This window comes from Sus scrofa, chromosome 1, assembly GCF_000003025.6.
Source record: "Sus scrofa isolate TJ Tabasco breed Duroc chromosome 1, Sscrofa11.1, whole genome shotgun sequence".
NCBI lineage: Eukaryota > Metazoa > Chordata > Mammalia > Artiodactyla > Suidae > Sus > Sus scrofa.
The window spans coordinates 86,929,399-86,952,546 of record NC_010443.5 but is presented as its reverse complement, the minus strand read 5'-3'; the positions used below and the strand labels follow the sequence as shown (position 1 = coordinate 86,952,546).

The 23,148-nt window shown below is 41.4% G+C and overlaps 1 long non-coding RNA gene across 4 annotated transcripts in view; it reads left to right on the top strand.

Moving 5' to 3' along the window:
- The window catches only part of LOC110260719, a 49,359-nt gene that overhangs the window by 6,709 nt on the left and 19,502 nt on the right, over positions 1–23,148 (top strand). The window contains exons 2-4 of one of the 4 annotated variants that reach the window (XR_002344071.1): positions 10,605–10,784; positions 15,443–15,643; positions 22,735–23,026. This is a non-coding gene — a long non-coding RNA (uncharacterized LOC110260719). Of the gene's footprint in view, positions 1–10,604; positions 10,785–15,442; positions 15,644–22,734; positions 23,027–23,148 lie in introns of those variants that run through there. The other 3 variants (XR_002344066.1, XR_002344065.1, XR_002344068.1) reach the window with 3 other exon arrangements.

Below are 23,148 nucleotides of genomic sequence, written 5' to 3'. Positions count from 1 at the left end.
ACATATAAGCAATGTCATATGGTGGTTGTCCTTTACTGTCTAACTTCACTTAGTATACTTTCTAGGTCCATCCATATTGCTGCAAATAGCATTATTTCATTCCTTCTTATGGCTGAGTAATAATCTGTTATATATGTGTACCACATCTTTATCCATTCCTGTATCACAGGATATTTAGGTTACTTCCATGTCACGACTATTGTAACCAATGCTGCAGTGAACAATGGGGTGCATGTATATTTTGAATTATGGTTTCCTCCAGATAGATGCTGAGGAGTGGGTTTGCGGAATCATACGGTAATCCTACTTTTAGTTTTGTTTTTTGTTTTTGTTTTTGTTTTTTTGTCTTTTTTGCCATTTCTTGGGCAGCTCCTGCGGCATATAGAGGTTCCCAGGCCAGGGGTCAAACCGGAGCTGTAGATGCCGGCCTACGCCACAGCCACAGCAATGCGGGATCTGAGCCTCGTCTGTGAACCTGTGACCTACACCACAGCTCACAGCAATGCCGGATCCTTAACCCACTGAGCAAGGCCAGGGATTGAACCCGAAACCTCCTGGTTCCTAGTCAGATTCGTTAACCACTGCACCACGATGGGAACTCCCTATTTTTAGTTTTTTGAGGAATCTCCATACTATTTTCCATAACTGGAGAGAGTATGAAGAAAATGGACCCTCTTACACTGTTGGTGGGAACGTAAGTTGATCCCAATTGTCTTTGATAGATTCCTTGTTTTCAGGTATTCAGTGGATCACAATATACTCAAAAGAACTGAGATGAAACCAGTACTTTGCTTTAGAACTGGATAGAAAATTTGAAGTTTATAATTTTACCATGGTAATTTATATGAAGTTGTTTTGGAAGAGAGTTAATTGCAAAGTGGCTTTTTAAAAAAAGCCAGTGTGGGAGTTCTCACTGTGGCTCAATGGGTTAAGGTAAGGACCTCAGGTTATCTCTGTGAGGATGAAGGTTTGATCCCTGGCCTTGCTCAGTGGGTTAAGGATCACATGTTGCCATGAGCTGTGGTGTAATGTGCAGATGCATCTCGGATCTGGTGTTGCAGTGGCTATAGCATAGGCCTACAGCTGCAGCTATGATTTGCAGCTATGTTAAAATATATTATATATATTATACATAATTTATGCATAATTTAAATTTAAACAGCCAGTGAGGACGTTTTAAAATAAATATGTGTGGGAAGGATGCTGGGTAGCCCTTGAAATCTGGGTTGAATTGTTGTTTTTCTTTCTGGAGATAAAAAGCTATCATAGCCAAGGTGGGACTAGGGTGATTTTTTTTCTTCCCTCTGTGATGAAAAGTGACTCATGGGAGAGTTCCCATCGTGGCTCAGTGGAAATGAATCTGACTAGTATCCGTGAGGATAAAGGTTCTATTCCTGGCCACACTCAGTGGGTTGGGGATCTGGTGATGCCATGAGTTGTGGTGTAGTTTAAAGAAATGTCTTGGATCTGGTGTGGTTGTGGCTGTCGCTGTGGTATAGGCCGGCAGCTGTAGCTCCAATTCGACCCCTAGCCTGGGAACGCTGCAGGTGTGGCCCTAAAAAGCAAAAAGAACAAAAAACCTGACTCACTCGAGGTTGGCTTCTTCAGTTGGTATTTTTCAAGGCTAACTACTTGGTCAAACAGCAAACACAAGTGTGACTGTCTTTAGTGCACATAATTAAATGGCAGCCACACAAGAGAACCTTGCTAGTTGGACAAAGAAGGTTGATTGTGGGGGCTGTAGATCATTTTTGTCCCATAGTTCATTTACAAGTGATGAAAATAATGGGTTTAGTTGTGAAATGAATAATAACATTGGTCCTTTTTACTATGAAGTAGGCTGTACCTGCCTGAGCAGGACTCTAGGGAAGAGAAGGTTCACCCTGTGCCTTCAGTAGCCTTCCAGGTCTGGGAAAATGCCCATGGACCTCTGCTGGCAGCTGTAAGAGTAAGAGGAGCAGTGAGGTGACAAGGTAAACACACCTGGGCAGAAATGAGCATCCACATACAGGACATCGAGGAGACCAACCTGGTTGGAAAAAAAAAAAAAAAAGACTCGTTTCTTTATTGGTATATTCTGCTGAGTGTTTCTCTTGCTTTGAAATATCCGCCTCTGTAAGACTTCAGAGTCTTCTCTATAGACCATGGCTGCTGTCTTAGCCAAGACAGACAAGGGATAAATGAAGAGTTACTATCTGAGAACGGAAAAAGGACAAATGAGTGACCAAACCTCATTTCCAATGCTAACTCATCTCCCCTTCTTTCCCGCTCAGAATGGTTAGAATCTCACACCTATCCCAGCATTTTTCAAACAGCAAGATCAAGTCATGTATGTTCCCATGACTGTCATTAAGGAAGGTGGGGGAAGGGTGAAGGGAAAAGAAAAAAAAGAGCAGAGCTCATAAAATAGCAGACTGAATTTCACATAGCAAAGATCAATAGCGTTTTCATAAAGTGTTTCAATTTTCCATACATTTCCACATAAACTCAAACCACACATGTACCATTATGTGGAATGTGTGGAGGGTGTGTGTGTAGATGTGGGGATGTATGGATTCTGCACTGCAACTTGAAATATATTTTTATTTATGTGGTTTGATCAATTGATTTTTTTTTTTTTTTGCCCTTTTAGGGCTGCATCTGGCAGCATATGGAAGTTCCCAGGCTAGGGTTCCCGTTGGAGCTTCAGCTGCCTGCCTACACCACAGCCACAGCAATGAGGGATCTGATTTGCCTCTGTGACCTGCACCACAGCACACGGCAATGCTGGATCCTTAACCCACTGAATGGGGCCAGGGATCGAACCCACGTCCTCAGGGATGCTAGCTGAGTTCATTACCGCTGAGCCATGACAGGAACTCCTTGTTTTATTTTTTTCTGGCTGCACCCCCAGCATATGGAAATGTATTTTTAATATAGGTCTTGGTGAAAAAACCTTCAAGCTATTGCACAGCCTTCATGAATCTTATGGATCTTGGGGGCTCCAGCAGTTTCTTCCTCTGGAAGAAAGGTACCTGGTCTTCAAACCTTGAAAGGAAGTTTTGAAGGGAAGGGATCACTTGCAAGTCACCTCCCTCTTGATCTGTCCCTCCTTCCCGCTTTCACACAGGCCCAGGTGGACTTTTGCTCTAAATAATGGGAAACTGTGGAGGAATCAGAACTCTAATCTATCTATTGTTGCATTTGATAGCTCTGTGATTCCAGGATAAGTTATTTCATTCAGTAAATAGGCCAGAGAATCCTAAAGATGAACAAATATGAGGTAGCAAAAGAATGCTCGTGTGTGTGTGTGTGTGTGTGTGTGTGTGTGTTTGTGTGTGTGTGTGTTTGTGTGTGTATCAATCAAGTCTCTGATTTGACTGGGTGCTAACTTTTGAAGAGACCACATTTAGTTCTTACAAAGTGACTAGGACAGTCCAAGAGCCACTCGTCCCACATCACAGGAGCTGCCTGAAAATAATGCAGATTCCCAGACCCTAAACCCAGTTTACCGAATCAGAATCTTTTATGGCTGTTCTTGGGAACCCATGTTTCAAACAAGCTTCTCATGTGATTTTTATACTAGAATTTAAAAATTCTTTTTTTATGATTTTTATTTTTGCCATTACAGTTGGTTTACAGTGTTCTGTCAATTTCTACTATATAGAAAAGTGACCCAGTCATAAATATATATATATATATATATATATATATATATATTCTTTTTCTTACATTCTCCTCCACCATGTTCCATCTCAAGTGACTAGATGTAGTTCCCTGTGCTATACAGCAGGATCTCATTGCTTATCCACTCCAAATGCAGTACTTTGCATCTATTAACCCCAGACTTCCAGTCCCTCCCCCTCCCCCTTGGCAACCACAAATTTCTTCTCCAAGTCCTTGAGTTTCTTTTCTGTGGAAAGGTTCATTTGTGCCATATATTAGATTCCAGATATCATATGGTGTTTGTCTTTCTCTGACTTCACTTAGTATGAGAGTCTCTAGTTCCATTGGTGTTGCTGCAAATGACATTATTTCATTCTTTTTATGGCTGAGTAGTATTCCATTGTGTATATGTACCACATCTTCTTAATCCATTCATCTGTTGATGGACATCTGGGTTGTTTCCATGTCTTGGCTATTGTGTTCACTATTCAGTGCTACAGTGAACATATGGGTGCAGGTATCTTTTTCAGTGAAAGTTTTGTCCAGATATATGCCCAAGAGTGGGATTTCTGGGTCTTATGGTAGTTCTGTATTTAGTTTTCTGAGGTACCTCCATACTGTTTTCCATAGTGCTCATACCAATTTACATTCCCACCAACAGTGGCCATTCTGACAGGTGTGAGGTCATGCCTTAGTAGTTTTGATTTGCATTTTTCTAATAATTAGTGATGTTGAGCATTTTTTTTTCATGTGCTTGTTGGCCATCTGTATATCTTCTTTGGAGAAATATCTATTCAGGTCTTTTGCCCATTTTTCAACTGAGTTGTTTTTTTGTTTTGTTTTGTTTTTTGCTATTGAGTTGTGTAAGTTGTTTGTATATTGTAGAGATTAAGCCCTTGAAAATTCTCTTCTAGTCCTGAATTCTGACACTTAAGTTGTAATGATGTTTATCTATGAAAGCTTCTTGATATCTTATGACACTTCCAAAGCAGGAGCATAATTCTGTGGGTGAAATTTCTCTGCATAGACCTCACCTTGTGTTGTGCTCCATCTCCCCCCAATTCCAGTTTTGCCAGACATTACCTTCCTTCTCTAGTTTCAAGGATCCTGAATGGAGATTAAAAACATCCCCCCTCAAATGTAAACTGGTATAACCACTATGGAAGACAGTACGGAGACTCCTCAGAAAACGAAATATAGAACTACTAAATGAAGTAGCAATCCCACTCATGGCATATATCCAGACAAAACTAAAATTCAAAAGTATACATGCACCCTTATGTTCATAGGAGCACTATTCACAACAGCCAAGATATGAAAACAACCTAAATATCCATTGACAGATGAACAGATTAAGAAGATGTGGTACACATACACAATGGAATACTACTCAGCTGTAAAAAAGAATGAAATAATACCATTTGCAGCAATATGGATGCAACTAGAGATTCTCATACTTAGGGAAGTAAGTCAGAAAGACAAATATATGATATCACTTATATCTGGAAACTAAAATATGGCACAAATGAACCTATCTAAAGAACAAACACAGACTTACAGACATGGAGAATGGATTTGTGGTTGTCAAAGGGGAGATGGGAAGGAGTGGGATGGATGGGGAGTTTGGGGTTAGTAGATACAAACTAATACATTTAGAATGGATAAGCGATGAGGTCCTACTGTATAGTACAGGGAACTATATCCAATCTCCTGTGATAAAACATGATGGAAGATAATATGAGAAAAATAATGTATATATATATATATATATATATATATATATATATCTATGACTGGGCCACTTTACTCTACAGCAGAAATTGACACAATGTTGTAAATCAACTATCCTTAAATTTAAAAAAAGAAAAACAAGAAAATAGAAAGGATAGAAATTTTAAGGAATAAAACAAAACAAAAAACTTCCCACTTCCAGATCCTTAGAAAAGCACCTGCTCCCAGCTTCCCAGGCAGCACTGTAGGCAGCTCCTCAGTCCCTGGCAAGATTCAATTCCCTGGCCCCACATCCTCAAAGGAAATTAGGTTAGCCTGAGCCAAAACCCTCCAAGCCACACCCTTTCAAGGCTTTATGATTTCAGTGATTATACAAGCATACCTTGTAACTACATCAGTAAGGAGGGCCAGCATTCTGGGGTCTTCCAACAGGAACCCACTTTTTGTTTTTCCCCACCTCCAATCACATTTAATCTGTGTGCAGATTCCTTACCCCGACTGTGTTTTATAGTCTTTCTACCCCTAGTCCTTTTCTGGTACAATTTCTGTGTTATTTACCTTTCCTTCTTCTTGTTTGCTCAAGCCCACAGGAGTGTAATTAATTTACTCTTGGTAGTTCCTAAGTGACTATTAGATGTGAATTAGCCATGCTCTATAGCTAGAACCAGGGCTTGGTTCTCCCATCCCTGCAGGCTAGGCTGTTCGCATGTGCCAAGAGCCAGGTTCAAGGAGGTGAAAGTTAAGGGAGGGAAGTTCCCAAGGTTCAATGTGAGGCCAGCAAAGTAAGGACACATCCCATCTCTGTAAGAGAAAAGCCACAGGCTTTCAGGTGCCCAAGACCAGTTGGGGTGGTCGTTGGGTCCCCAGACTGTTCTGCATTCTTTTAGACTTTGCCATGGCCATGCACTCCCAGACAGGCCCACCCCTGCCCTTGTAGCTGAGATCTTGGCACCCATTCCTGATGTCTTCTGTGTTTCCTTCAAACCCCAGAATCCCTGGGAGCTTGTAAGATGCATCCAGTGGCCCCATTCCTGTCACTATTCTCTGGGGGCCTGCCTTTCATGGCAGATCAAACCATTTCCTTTTGTCAATGACAGCAACGACAACAACAAAAAAATCCAGGTGTAGAGAAGTGAGAATCAAATGAATCATTCCGGAAAAGACCATATAGCAATTGGAAATGATTTTCAGGTTAGCTTAGTTAAGAGCTGTTTTACATAATGGAAGATAATGTGAGAAAAAGAATGTTTATATATGTATGACTGGGTCACCTTAGTGTTCAGCAGAAATTGACAGAACATTGTAAATCAACTATACTTTAAAGAAAAAAATTTTTTTTTTTTTTTTTAAAGAGCTGTTTTGGAGTTCCCGTCATGGCGCAGTGGTTAATGAATACAACTAGGAACTATGAGGTTGCGGGTTCAATCCCTGGCCTTGCTCAGTGGGATAAGGATCTGGTGTTGCCATGAGCTGTGGTGTAGGTCGCAGACGCGGCTCGGATCCCACATTGCTATGACTCTGGCGTAGGCCGGTGGCTATGGCTCCGATTTGACCCCTAGCCTGGGAATCTCCATATGCCATAAATGACTTTGCCAGGGTAGAATGGTTGCTGGCCACAAGGTCATGAATTTTCACCCCGCAGTTGGAAACTAGCCTGAAAATGTGCCATAATTTTTAAGGCTGCTTTTATGGAGGGTGTTTGTTGTTGTTGGAGAATGAGATTGTGCTGTTCCCACAGAAAATCTTGTCCTTTCCCCCTTTCCCTTTCTTACTCCCACTTCTGCTCTCCAGTATCTTTAGCAGATGGTTTCTTTTTGCTAGTTTGTTTTCTAAGTAATTCAATTTACCTCTTCATAGGTCAAATTTTTTTATTTTTTATTTTTTTTAAATCTTTTTCTAGGGCCGCACCCGCAGAACATGGAGGTTCCCAGGTTAGGGGTCTAATCGGAGCTGTAGTCACCAGCATACACCACAGCCACAGCAACGCGGGATCCGAGCCACATCTGTGACCGACACCACAGCTCACGGCAATGCCAGATCCTTAACCCACTGAGCAAGGCCAGGGACCAAACCCGCAACCTCATGTTTCCTAGTCAGATTCGTTAACCACTGAGCCACAATGGGAACTCCCCAATTTTTTTTGTCTGTTTGTTTTAATGATTTTAAAAATAAATTCCTGGAGTTCCCACTGTTGCTCAGCAGTAACAAACCCAGCTAATGTCCATGAGGACGCAGGTTCTATCCCTGGCCTTGCTCATTGGGTTAAGGATCTAGCATTGCTGTGGCTGTGGTACAGGCCGGCAGCTGCAGCTTCAGTTCAACCCCTAGCCTGGGAACTTCCATATGCCATGGGTGCAGCCCTAAAAAGCAAAATAAATAAATAAATAAATAAATAAATAAATAAATAAATTCTTGTCAAAGCCTGGAATTTGCAGTCATAAGGCATGGATTCAAATCCCAAGTCACTGAGCCCTGCTCACATTACTCAATCTCTTTCAACCCTGATTTCCCTGTTGTAAAATGAAGAAAATACTGTTTATCCAAGGCTGATGACACTGCCCGTCACCTGACCAATACTCACACTAGTTTTCTTCCTTACTAGCAGGATTCTGATTTTGGCACATTTTGCCAAGTTTTTTGGCTGAACCTTTAGTTTTCCGGTTCCCCAGCAGAGCGAGGGTGCTCTGTGACACTGTTTTGGAAGCGGAGGTCATGAGGTCGGAAGGTAGACGTCACCTAGAACAGGGCTGAGCCAGCCCACTGCTGCCTTCTGCCCTTGTTCCTCCCCTCTCCCTTCTGGAAGTTGCTAGAAAGTTCTGGAAGTACATCAGCTCTCTTGTGTCGGTGAGGATGAGGGCCCCAAGTTTAGGATAAAAGAGAAGAAAGAAAAAAGACATCTGAGTCCCTGTACTGGTCCTGGATTGCTCCGTCCACACTGTTTATTATGTATGGAAAATAAACACCATGCCAGTTCAAGCCACTGTCACTGGGTATCTGTGACCTGCCACTGAATACAGTCCCTAACTGATACATGACCTCGTAGAATTGGTGTGAGAACAGAAGAAGGTAAACTGTGGGAAGGCCCATCTGCCTAAAGCACGGTACTTAACATATTTTGTTTGATCAAAGTATATTATCTTTCCCCATAGATTATAAAAGAGCCAGAAAAATGTTAGCTATTCCTGAGTCCCTAAGGGCCTGATTATGGACATCTAGTGTAAACATCTTCAAATTACTTTAAAGTAGCCAGGGGTGAAAATGATAAACAAGCTTTATTGTTGCTGTAGCATGCGCTGGCCTACACTGTGGCCTACTGCTGTGTGTTAAGGGATGGCTGCGTTGGCTTTCTCCTCAAATTCATCTTTGCTGTGGTGTGCCTCCCGCTACTGTAGATGCTAGAATCTAAAAACCACATCCCAGGAGTTCCCTGGTGGTACAGTGGTTTAAGGGTCGGGCATTGTCACTGCTGTGGCTCATGTTTGATTTCTGACCCGGGCACCTCTGGTTCTGGGCAGGATTTGGATTTGGCCAGTCATGATATTTAGATGCAGAGGTTTAGGAGGAGGGCACACTTAGCCATGTCTGCTGTGGCTGCTACTTTGCATCTTCCTATGACAGTAGCAGCAGAGATGCTGGGCACCAGCTTTGTGGGTTTTGAGAGGCAGGCTTTGCTGCCTCCACCCTGTGGACATAGACTGTAGCAGGTGTGGTGTGGACCTGGCAGCAGTGGTGGCTTCTGGATTGAGAGAGTTTTCATCCTCAAGGAATCCTGACCCTCACTAGTGGATTCCTGATTGCGGGAGAGGCCCAGCACCTTGATGACCTTCTGGGGCTGTGACTTTGGGAGACTTTTCTGAAAGTTCAACAGACAGTCTGTTTCTCTGGTCCCTCCAACTATCCATGAACCATTGGATCCTTGAATCTCTCTCTTCCTCTTTAAATTAGATACAGTGGGTTCTATTCCCTGAATATGAACTCAGAACTGTAGAGCTTCTGTTAATGCTGCTTACCAAATACTTCCAGTGTTTGAAGGCACCCTCTCTTCACCTGGACCTGTGCTTATGGGAGCAGATGTCGAGATGGAGACTGTGTGTGTCCTTGATTGACCACAGTAAATAGGTTCTTCTGAGACCCTTCCATACCTGGCACAAGAGATGAGAAACCTTTTATTTACACTGCTGATAGTTGGGAAGAAATTTATCACTGCAGGATTATCTATCTTATCCTGAAATGATACATAACTTGGACCCTAAGAGTAAGGTGCTGCTTTAATAATAAAATAAACCCTAAAATATGTGGCATCAGCTTAACAGCTGGTTAGAGCCAATCAAGGAAACTGAGGATGGGAGGACTGGAAAGCCATGTTTCCTAGTGGAAAACATTTGGTGAAAGTGTTGCCAGCATTACATTGGAAGGTAAAAGGCACATTTAACTTTAAGGAAGAGACTGAAAACAAATTAGTATTTTTACTGTTTACTTGGTGGCTTTTGGCTACATTTGGCAAGATATTACAAGAAAGATATGTTGAGAGAATTTAGGTCAGCTGAGAACGATAATCAAAGAGAAAGAGAGGCTACAAATTCAAGAACTTACAAGGCTGGAAAAGGCAACTTCTCAACCCAAAGGATAAAGATAAAATTGATGTTTCAAGCAAAGAAGCCTATTAAAAAATCCAGCTTTGCAGTGATCACAGAGCATGGATTTGGGCGTGGTGGCCTGAAATTCCCTTCAGTTGGGCCCAATGGCTTGAAAGATTCAGGGGAAGAGGTGCAATCTCACAGCTAGTTTTGAGGAACCTACAATTAGGGAAGGAGGGAGAGAGGCAGGCACTGGGGCAAGAGAGCAGAGAAATATGGCAGAGAAGCATGTGTAGAAAGGTAACCTGGGAGTAGGTAAGAAGCCAAACAGGTTTAAATTTTGAAAACAGTTTTAGTGTTCAAAGAGGCACCAACTGGGATTAAATGCAGTTGTGACTATTTGGGACTTAAAATGACCCTCGGATTCCCCATCAGAGATGGGCAAGAAGTATGCTGAGAAGACTACTCAACCCCTAAAGCAAGTGAAGTCATTCCAGGGTATCCACCGGGCGTGGATTCCAGGCCCTCTGTGGTTACTGAACTCAGCTGGATGCTTAACTCCACATAGGATGGTGTAGAACGCCGGCCCTTCTGATCCACAGCTGTATTGTAACCCCAGATTCGAATTCAGACTAACTCTGTATCTTTCAGTGCCTGCTTCAGAGGTTTAAGGACAACAACGGAAAAGGAGGAGTCTCACAGAGGGAAAATCCGAGGCCCGTGGAGACAGGGGACCACCTCCTAGAAAACCTAGATGGATCCTCATCAGGGACAGTTTCTCGCCCGTTGCGTGGGGAGCGTAAACCTTCTGCCCAGGCTAATATCAGAAAGGTAACGGGCCAGTGACTGCCATGGGTTTCCCATTCTTCTTATTTTTCATGTGAGTGTTTATTAAAATTATCTTGATCCTGCCTCACCGCTAGAGTGTGTGTGCGTGTGTGTGCGCGCTCGCTACCTTTGGAGGAGGTGGGTCTCTGGATCAAGAGGAGGTGCACAGGGACCTGTGGGAGAAGCTGCTAACACATCCCCGCCCCACACCCCATGTAAAGAATTCGCATCCTCCTCCGGAAATCCTGGGCTGTGAGCGTGACGCTGTCCCAGAGTCGATTTTTCTAGAAAGGGGATGAAGGAATGCATTTTGTACGCAGGAAGGAAGGTGAAAGAAATATACCATGCCTAGGGGAAGAGATTGTAATAATAATGCTGTTCACCAAACATGTTTGCTCTACTGCGAAAGGGCCCCTACTAGGATTATACCTCTCCTCCCCCTACTCTTAAAGTCAGGCTTAGTGACTTAACTTGTTCTGCTAATTAAATGTGAACAGAAGTGACTTGTAACTTTCCTGAGCACCATCTTTCAAAATGGTGGCTAAAAAATGCATACCATGCAATTCACCGTCTTAGTCATTTTTAAGTGTGCAATTCTGTAGTGTTAAGCATATTCACATGAATAGGACTGTGAAACATAGCTCCTGAACTTTTTCATCTTGCAAAACTGAAACTCTGTACCCATTAAACAACAAACTCCTCTTTCCCCTCCCAGCAGCTCCTGGTAACCACCATTCTACTTTCTGTCTCTATAAATCTGACTACCCTAGTTGCTTCTTAATAGGTAGAATCAGGTGGACAGTATTAGTCTTTTGTGGCTGCTCTTTTCCTTAGCATAACGTCCTCAAAGTTCATCCATGTTGTAGCATGTGATATGCTAGCCTTCATTTTTAAAGGCTGAAGAATTTTATTTATTCATTCATACATCAATGGACGTTGGGTTTCCTTCCACCTCCTGGCTATTGTGAATAGTGCTACTCTGCTGAGCACCACATTTTTTAAGTCAGTGAATTTTATGACATTTATAGTTGTACTATGATCATCACAACCCAATTTTATAGCATTTCCATCCCAAACCCCCAGCCCACCCTCCCACCCCCAACCTGTCTCCTCTGGAAACCATAAGTTTTTCAAAGTCTGTGAGTATCTGTTCTGCAAAGAAGTTCACTGTGTCCTTTTTTTAGATTCCACATGTACGTGATAGCATATGATGTTGGTGTCTCACTGTCTGACTGACTGCACTTAGCATGATCATTTCTAGGTCCATCCATGTTGCTGCAAATGCCGGTATTTCTTTCCTTTTAAATGGCTGAGTAATATTCCATTGTGTACATGTATCACATCTTCTTTATCCACTCCTCTGTCGATGGACATTTAGGTTGTTGCCATGTCTTGGCTATTGTATATAGTGCTGCAATGAACACTGGAGTACACATGCCTTTTCGAGTCATGGTTGTCTCTAGCTAGATGTCTCTGGATAGATGCCCCAGAGTGGGATTGCTGGATCAAATGATAATTCTATTTTTAGTTTTTTGAGGAATCTCCATACTGTTTTCCACAGTGGTCATACCAATTTACATTCCCACCAACAGTGTGATAAGGTTCCTTTTTCTCCACACCCTCTCCAGCATTTCCAGCATTTATTGTTTGTACACTTTTTGATGACGGCCATTCTGGCTGGTGTAAGGTGGTACCTCAGAGTAGTTTTGATTTGCATTTCTCTAATAATTAGTGATGTTGAACATCATTTCGTGTGTTTTTCAGCCATCCGTATGTCTTATTTGAAGCATTGTCTGTTTAGATTTGCTGCCCATTATTTTTTGTCTTTTTGTCTTTTTAGGGCTGTACCCACAGCATATGGAGGTTCCCAGGCTAGGGGTCCAGTCGGAGGTGTAGTCGCCAGAGCCACAGCAACATAGGATCTGAGCTACATCTGTGACCTACACCACAGGTCACAGCAACACTGGGTCCTTAACCTGCTGAGCAAGGGCAGGGATCGAACCCACTCCTCATGGATGCTAGTCAGGCTTGCTAACCGCTGAGCCACAATAGGAACTCTGATCTTCTGCCCCCTTTTTGATGGGGTTGTTTGTTTTTTTGGTATTGAGCTGCATGAGGTGTTTATAAATTTTGGATATTAATCCCATGTCAGTTGCTTCATTTACAAATATTTTCTCCCATTCTGTGGGCTGGCTTTTCATTTTATTTAGGGTTTCCTTTGCTGTGCAGAAACTTTTAAGTTTAATTAAGTCCCATTTGTTGATTTTTGTTTTTATCGTCATTACTCTAGGTAATCAGAAGATATTGCTGTAGTTTATGTCCGAGAGGTTCTGCCTGTTTTCCTCTAAGAGTTTTATAGTATCCAGTCTTATATCTAGGTTTTTAATCCATTTTGAGTTTATTTTTGTGTATGGTGTTAGGAAATGTTCTAATTTCTTTCTTTTATATGTAGCTGTCCAGTTTTCCCAGCACCACTTATTGAAGGGACTGCCTTTTCTCCATTGTATATTCTTGCCTCCTTTGTCATAGATTAGTTGACTGAGGTGCGTGGGTTTAATTCTGGGCTTTCTATGCTGTTCCACTGACCTATATTTCTGTGCTGAGTACCAATTTTAAGAGCTAGCGTGTGAGCCAGAATGGCCGTCATCAAAAAGTGTACAAACAATAAATGCTGGAAATGCTGGAGAGGGTGTGGAGAAAAAGGAACCTTATCACACTGTTGGTGGGAATGTAAATTGGTATGACCACTGTGGAAAACAGTATGGAGATTCCTCAAAAAACTAAAAATAGAATTATCATTTGATCCAGCAATCCCACTCTGGGGCATCTATCCAGAGACATCTAGCTAGAGACAACCATGACTCGAAAAGGCATGTGTACTCCAGTGTTCATTGCAGCACTATATACAATAGCCAAGACATGGCAACAACCTAAATGTCCATCGACAGAGGAGTGGATAAAGAAGATGTGATACATGTACACAATGGAATATTACTCAGCCATTTAAAAGGAAAGAAATACCGGCATTTGCAGCAACATGGATGGACCTAGAAATGATCATGCTAAGTGCAGTCAGTCAGACAGTGAGACACCAACATCATATGCTATCACGTACATGTGGAATCTAAAAAAAGGACACAGTGAACTTCTTTGCAGAACAGATACTCACAGACTTTGAAAAACTTATGGTTTCCAGAGGAGACAGGTTGGGGGTGGGAGGGTGGGCTGGGGGTTTGGGATGGAAATACTATAAAATTGGGTTGTGATGATCATAGTACAACTATAAGTGTCATAAAATTCATTGACTTAAAAAAAAAAGAAGCAGTGTATGGTTGACCATACTCCCTTTTCCTGCTTCAGTGTGCAGAGGGGCACACATTAAAATGAGTTTTGCTTGGAGTTCCCATTATAGTTCGGCAGGCTAAGAACCAGACTAGTATCCATGAGGATGAAGGTTAGATCCCTGGCCTCACAGGGGGTTAAGGATCTGGCATAGCTACAAACTGTGGCTGTGGCTCCGATCTGGCATTGCTGTGATGTAGGAAACTTCCATATGCCATGGGTGCAGCCCTAAGAAGACCAAAAAAAAAAAAAAAAAAAAAAAGATGAGCTTTTCATTGCTAAAATGAGTGGTTCTCTCTGCTGACCTGCACTGAACATGGGCAGCGAGTGAGAAATAAGCCTTTGTTATTTTAAACCACTAAGACATTGGGGTCCTTTTTTTTCCCAAATGAAAACTGATAAGGTTTTAACTTTTAAAGTTAAAATTCAACTCCTGTAAAGTTTGTAGAGAAAGGTATTGATCAGAGGCTCCCATTGCATACCTGCATTTGAATCCTATACTTTTGTTGTGCTATACTTCCTTCTTGATGTTTTGTTTTGTCTTTGTCATACTCATGACTTCTCCTTCTTTAGCTGCCCAAAGCCTGGAGAAGTTTCAAATCCCTTTTTCTCATTTCCTAGCCATTTATCCTGATTTCTGTCCTTTGGATTGGCAGTGTCTTTGCATCCTGTGTATTTGATAGGGGCAGGTTTGAGCATCCAAACCCCCTGGTAACAGAGGCTAAGAAGATAGAAGTTAATTTCCCCCTCAACTAACCAACACAGGGTCAATATGGTAGCTCCTGATCCCCTAGGATGTAATCTCTCTTCTTATGACTCTGTCGTCCTCCTTATGCAGCTTCTCTGTCACATTCTAGGCTTCCTGATCCAGCTTCCCTGCTCGTGTGTGCAGTTTGGCCAGCAGGAAGGATAAGGAAAAAGGGAAAGACATGCCCTCTCTCTTCCAGAAGCTGCACATACCACTTCCGCTTACATCCTATGGTAGAAATTCAGTCACACCAGCCATGGTCTGGGAAATACAAACTTCATTCTGGGCAATGAGGTTCCCTGGTTTCAGTAAATAACATGGATGTCCTACTTCTGAAGAAGTGGGAAACGGCTATTAAGGTATTTGCCTATGGTAGGCAGAATCATTGTCCCCCAAAGATACTGACATCCTAACTCTCAGAATATTCCTGGGCATAGGTTACTTTTTATGGGGAAAAAAATGACTTTACAGCAAGAACCTTGAGATGGGGGAAATTATTCTGGATTATCCAGATGGGCACAATCTAATCACATGAACTCTTAAAGAACTTTTCTTGGCTGTGGTTTGGAAGGCAGGTCAGAGAGATTGCACATGAAAAAAGACTCAACCTGCCGCTTCTGGATTTAAAGAAGAAGGGACCATGAGCCAAGGAAGGCAGGTGGCCTCTATAACCTGGAGAATGCAAGGGAACAGATTCTCCTCCAGAGCCTCTAAGAAGGAACGCCTTAATCCTGGCCCAGTGGGACATGTTGAACTTCTCACCCATAGAACTGTAAGTTAATACTTTCCTGTTGTCTTAAGCCACTAAACTTATGGTAATTTGTTATAGCAACAATGGAAAACAAAAACCCTAGCATCTCAGCCACAAAACTCTCCTTTGGTGACTCAAATACCTGTGCCTAATCTTTTCTTCACACATAAAACAGATTCAACTTCTGTTCTAGAGAGAAACCTCTCAAATCCCATCCATCTTTTCCATTTACATTGTCCAGCTCAAAGTCCAGGACTTAAGAAGCTACTCAGCCCTCTCCATCAGGCACAGATGTAGCCGAGTTATCTGCTCCCTGAATACCTGCTATATTGGGACTCAGTAGACAATACTCAGTCTCTAGCTCTGAGTTCCTTGATGGGCTCCTCTGGCACCCTGGATGGCAAGGTCTTTGCTCCAGGAGGATCTCCCATGCTCACTTTCCCACAAACACCCCGACTCTGCCCTCTAGGAAGGTCTTCCTTGTGCTTCATCCTCCAGGGCCAAAAGGAAGTGGGCATTGAAAGAATTTGTACCATTTTGGTTTCCCACTTCTTCCTGTTCTGGGGTAGAGTGCCCAATGATTGCTTTGAAGGTTAAACAGTTTGAGTTTTTCCAAGTTTGCAGTTTCTTTGACAATATCCTTCTCCCCAAGGCTTGGTAGACTTTGCATTTATTTGCCTTCAGTCAATACCATTGGCAATTAACAATGGCCAGATGTTGTTTGGATATAATTATTAAGCCTTAAGATTATTATTTATACCTTAAGATTATTAATTAATGAGCAAATAGAAACATAAAGGTGTTGGACTATGACTGTCAGCTTCACAGAGACCCTAATGGGTTTTGCTTTAATGGTCTACCTCATGAAAATTAATAATGGGCATTTTAATTGGCAAAGTTCTGCAAAACAGAGGTGCCAGAGCCAGAATGACCTGCACCATGGCCAGCTTTCCCACAAATACATCCCTTTGGCTGTCTGGGGGACCAGGTGCCAAGACAGTCTCAGATCCAACCACGTAATTCTAGATATAGTGAAATAGGCTTTTGGTCTTCTCTTAATGATGGGGAAAGCCTTCAATATTTTGGTTAAGTTCAGAAGCACTTTTTATGTTTCATTGGCCTGTTTCCCAGTAGACATGAAAAAGGAGCTTAGAGAGCTTAACTTATGCCTTTGGACTTGAAGGGAAGCTTTGAGAAATGATCAGTGGTTTCCAAAGATGTATTTTTGAAGCTTTAGGATGAATTAGGTTATAAATAAACCAAATCTTATTTACATAGCAAAATGAGTATATTTTTTTCCTCTTCAGATTTTTTTAAACTCAGTTTTTGGCTAACACATCACTTTCTTTAGTTAGTGTACAAGAATCCCCTCCCTTCAGGGAAATGACCACATAGTGGAACACACAACTTTAGAAAGACACTTTCTCTGCCCAGCTCTGGGCCTTTATAACCTGTGCTTTACACAGGGCCGCCTGACAGAGACAGTAGAAACCCCTAGATCTTTAATCTAGTCTGGTATTTTACACTATTTTGACTGACATCTTTCGTTAGATCAAAGAGAAAAGGCTCTAATGAGACTTCATATCTGCTTTGGGACCTAACAGGCAACCATGAGAAATTTTAGTTGGAAGGTGAGGATCAAGTGACTTTACATAAAAGGATTTGATGAATCTTTGCCTTACAGTCTGAGCATCAGCCTTGTTCTCAGCGTTGTGACACATTTCTAAATATTTCATTTTGGCTCCCTTTCTGTCCTGAGACCCCCTTCAGAGTAACCTGCCTATGTGTCACTATCCTTTTTTTTTTTTGGCTGCCTACAGCATATGGAATTCCTGTGTCAGGGATTAGATCTGAGCCACAGTGCAACCTAAACCACATCTGCAGCAACACAGGATCCTTATTCCAGGATGGGGAGCCAGGAATTGAACCTGTGTCCCAGCACTCCCAAACTCCGCTGATCCTGTTGCACCACAGTGGGAACTCCTCTGTCACTATCTTTAAACTGGAGAAGGAATCCTCATCCCAGATGCTGATGTGCCAGTCCTTCCTTAAAGGTTAAAATCAAACAAAATCCCTGTATACTATTGATTTTTTTCCCTTTATCAAAACAGCAAAAATTAAAACAAGTAAACAAATGGCATTCTACTTCAGTTAGAAAGCTGGGACAGTCACATCCATCTTTAAATTAATTGAACTAAGAAAATTCTTTTTAAAAGAGGGTTGTTGAATGCAAAGAAGTCTAAAGAAACTAAACCTCAGAGAGGGAACAAATCCTGTGTGTGTGTGTGGTGTGTGTGTGTGTGTGTGTGGTGTGTGTGTGTGTGTGTGTGTGTGTGTGTGTGTGTATACATATGATAATAGCAATGTAACTGAATATTATCAAAAAATTCACTCAAAAGTGTTATTTTTCCACCAAAAGTATAATAATTAACAATTAATTTCACAATTATTTAGTAACAGCTTTTTAAATATTTAAGTTCATTATTGAAATATAGTTGATTTGCAGTTTTACTTTAGTATAATATATGCTGTATACAACATGGTGATTCAGTATTTTTTTTTTCTTTTTAGGACTGCGCCTGTAGCACATGAAAGTTCCCAGACCAGGGGTCAAATCGGAGCTGAGGCTGCCAGCCCATGCCTCAGCCGCAATGCCAGATTTGAGCCACCTCTGCAACCTACACCACAGCTCATGGCAACGATGCGAGATCCCCAACCCACCGAGCCAAGGCCGGGGACTGAACCCACATCTTCATGGATGCTAGTTGGGTTTGTAACCCTCTGAGCCACAATGGAAATTCTGTGATTCAGTATTTTTGTAGACTATCCTCCATTGAAAGTTATTATATAATAATGGCTATATTTTCCTGTGCTGTGTAAAATTAACTTTTGCTGGATGTGAGAATATAACTTCTAGTTTAGCTGCTAGACAGTCATGCCAATATTGTTGACATTTTTCTTTTCAGCACTTGACATAAATAAAAGAGTATCAAATAATTTTGTCAAGTTAAATAATAAAAGAGAAACAGTTTTTATTTCATTCTCAAACTCCTGCTTACACACAGAAGCATGAGGAGCAAACATAAACAGCATTAATGAGGCCAACAGCAGCCCATGGCCATGCACAGACCACCCCTCGCAATGTGAGACCCAACAATAGAGCAGGAGAAAGTCCTCAATTCCCAGCCTTCCACTAGCCATAGTTCTATAGAACTGACCCATCATACATTTTGTGTACCTTCTATGAATTCAATGTCAAGCTACCTATGTGATACTCCTAAAAACCAAAACCCCAACAAGAGAAGTTAAATACTAAGAATAAGTTTTTGTTAGGTAGGGTTGAGCTTTAGCATGCTACATGTCATTGTAATATTAAGAGCTTTTTGTTCTTTTTGTTGCTTTTTTTTTTTTTTTTTTTTTTAATGGCTGCACCATATGTAACATCCCAGGCCAGGGACTGAATCTGAGCCACAGCTTTGACCTACACCACAGCTATAGCAATGCCTGATCCTTTAACCCACTGCACCACAGCAGGAACTTCAAGTTTTTTTAAACATTTCCCAGAGAACAATTTTTGTCCTGTTTGATGCGGTAGTGCCCCACTGAGAATGCATCTGTAAATGAATTTAAACCACTGATAGAAAAAATGGATGAAATGAATATTTGCAAGAAAGATATAGTTTCCCTTGAACTATAAAATTTTAAAAAAGATCGGGTGTTTCTGTTGTGGCTCAGCAGTAACAAACCTGACTAGTAACCATGAGGATGCGGGTTTGATCCCCGGCCTCACTTAGTGGACTAAGGATCTGTCGTTGCCATGAGCTGTGGTATAGATTCCAGACATGGCTCAGATCCTGCATTGCTGTGGCTGTAGCACAAGCCGGCAGCTGCAGCTTTAACCTGGGAACTTTCACATGCCAAAGGTGTGGCCCTAAAAAGAAAAAAAAATTGTTTTTAATTTCTTAGATGTAATTTTATATGTACAAGGGACAACTGCCTCCCCTTTAAAATTTTTTCCCTAGGTTGATAACACAAGTCAGTGTCCCCAAAACTCACTTAAAAAAATTCATTTTGGAGCACACTTTTCCAAGAGACTTCAGGGATCATGCAATGATGTCCAGCCTGAGATCTCTGAATAATTACAAAAGTAGTTATGGGTGTCATGAGCTATTTTCAGTATATCAAAATGCCAAGACAAAAATTTATACTCTTGCTCAGCTTTTTCCCCCCAATGTGGTTATAGGTCTTTGTTCCATAAAAACAGAACATCAGATTGTTGCTTAATTACCTGATGAAACTGACCTGTCCTTATAGCCCAATCACCTACCCTGCCCTCTCACTCCCAACACTTCACTCCTTTATGTCACTACCATTTATAATCTCCCTTAGAGGTTTGTCAGAATTTTTAACAAAACAAACAAAAATGAAACATTAATTATTGCTCACTAAGTGACTCTTTCTAGACACAATATTTTGAAGCACAAGCTCTCCATGGTTAAAAGTTATTAGCAGGAGGGCTTAGTGGTGAAAATGTTTCAACTATTGATCTGGTTTAACTTTCTATAGAGGTTTAAAGAGGTCAAATGCATTTTCCAAGGTCATGCAACTGGTTAATGATGGAGGCAGGACCAAGTTCCAAATTTCTGGTCAAAATCTGTCATGCTTTTCACTACGTTAGTGTGTCCTCAGAGTGGACGGCATTAAACACTTGGGCTGTGGGTAGCATGAAGGGCATTTTCTATGGGCAGAGGTTAGTGGCTGCCGTCACACCCCCAGGCTTGTGAGAACTACTTCTGCATGCCTGCCTGTGTGCCAGGGCACTGTCATCAGCCCAGACATAGCAGAAGGCTTGGAGGCAAAATACTACTGCAGCACAGATCCCTGAAAGCAAGCTCATGTTGTCCGTGACCACTGAGTTGTGCTGTGATGATTCTGGTTCACAACCAAGATGTCCCCAAGGCTCTGCAGGTCCCCAGGATGCCATATGAAGTATCAAAGAGTTATTATGTTTGGCACAGTTGTAGCATTTACTACATATGATGGCCTTGTTTTTTGGTTTTTGTTTTTGTTTTTTGTTTTGTTTTGTTTTGTTTTGCTTTTTTAGGGCCACACAGATGGCATATGGAGGTTCCCAGGCTAGGGGTTAAATCAGAGCTGCCTGCATGGGCCCACGCCACAGCCACAGCAATACCAGATCCAAGCCACGCCTGCGAGCTATACCACAGCTCACGGCAATGCTGGATCCTTAATCCACTGAGTGAGGCCAGGGATCAAACCTGCGTCCTCATGGATGCTAGTCAGATTCGTTTCTGCTTAGCCACAACAGGAACTCTATGATGGCATTCTAAGGTGACAGTGTGACAACCTTCAATCAAAGACAATTGTTGGACTTGAAAATAAGTTTTCTGGAATACAATTTAATAGAAGACTCAAGGTCTAGGGTCATAGTGCTTGTTTTTATAGTTTACATTTGTCATAATTGTTTTACTTTTGCCTCAGCAAACCTCTGCTGACTGCTATGGTATGGCTCTCATTGATTTCTTTTTTTACATCTTTGAACTATTCAATCTTTGGAGTTCTTTAAAACAATTCATCATTTATGCATTCGTTTAATATGTTCATTGAGCACTTACTATGCACCAGATTTATGCCAGATACTGGAGAGACACTGGTGAAAGAACAGATATAAAACTTAGAGACTATAGAACTGATAGCACAAATAAATATGAAATTACAGCTGTGATAAGTGTCACTGAAGGGGGGGTATGGTGATATCACAGTTTATTCAAGGCAGATTTGATGGAATTGGCGATAAAAGAATAGGATTCCTTGAGGAAGGAATGATTAAACAAAAGTATAAAGAAATAGCCTTTAGATAGGCAAGGAAAGCAGAGAAGAGGCTTCCAGCAGAACAGCATGTACACAGAGGGTGGTTTAATGAAATGATGGCCAGTATTGCTGAAGGATGGACAGAGTCTGAGGTTCTTATATGAGATGATATGAGTCAGGACTGGGCATTTGCAGGCAGTGCTAGGCATTTGGCTTTATTCTGAGCGCTCTTGAAAGAATTGACAGAGGTAGGGTGATCAAGATTCATGTTTTGGAAAATCGTTCTGTTCTGTGAGGAACAGACCAGAAGCCAAGGAGATACAGTAGAGCCCTCTTATCCATGGGGTTAGATTCCAAGACCCCCAGTGAATGCCTGAAATCAAAGCTAGTACTGAACCTTCTATATACTATGCTGTTTCCTATTCATACATATCTAGAATAAAGTTTTGGTTATCTCTTAATGTGCTTAATTTATAAATAACTGACAATAAATAATGTTAGACATAAATAGTAATAAAATTGAACAATTATAACAATATACTGTAATAAAAGTTATGTGAATGTGGTCTCTCTCAAAATGTCTTATTGTACAAACTTAAAAGTTAACTAAGCACTTTTGCAGTTGGAGGTGGCAGAGCAAAAACAGCATGAATTTCTTTTTCCTTCTTCACGATTTCATGGATAGAAGATTTGTTCATACTGTAGACCTTGGAAACTTCAGCCTATGATTTTTTTTTCTTTCCTTAATAGTTCGAGAACTTTCACCTTTTCATTTAGAGGTAGCACTTTATGTTTTCTCTTTGGTGGATCTGAATTGCCAGCATCACTACTCTTGTGCTTTGGGGCCATTATTCAGTAAAATAAGGGTCCTTTGAACACAAGTAGCAGGGATAGCTGGTAACCAAGAGGATTACTAAGTGACCAATAGGAGAGAGATTCACTGGGGTGACTCACAGTCTGGACTGGACAGAGCAGGATGGAACGAGATTTCATCAGGCTACTCAGAATGATGCACAATTTTAGATTTTGGTATTGTTGATTTCTGGACTTTTCCATTTAAAAATTTCAGGCTGAGGGTAACTAAAAGCATGGAAAGTGAAATCCCAGACAAGGATGGACTACTGTATTGAGATCTATGAGGAGGTTTTTTTTTTAGGAAAACATATTAATTGTTCACTGGGAACAGAAAATAAAAATCTTAGCTATTGCAGTGGTTTGTGATGCTCCAAAGTTCGCCTAACAGATAGAATCTTATTCTTTATTATTTTATTTCTCTCATTTAGGTTTTGGCATTGTTTTGAGTTTTCACATGAGCAGCAGTGGCACTGAATTCATGGAAGATACACAAAATATATGCAAGATCGGTGCTGTGTAGCTAAAGGAAATACCTAGCTGTGACTGGGAACTTTCTCTTGCATGACTATCCAATCTTGAATTCATATTGCAAAGATGCCCTGAGCATGGCTTTGAGCTGCTATTGGCCACCTTGTAGATATTGTCTATGGTATTTTAAATATTTTTTAAAATGATAGCTGATTTACAGTGTTCTGTCAATTTGTGCTGTGCAGGAAAGTAACCCAGTCATACATATTTTTTTCTTTTTCTCACATTATCCACCATCATGTTCCATCACAAGTGGCTAGACATAGTTTCTTGTGCTATACACCAGGATCCCATTGCTTATCCAGTCCAAATGC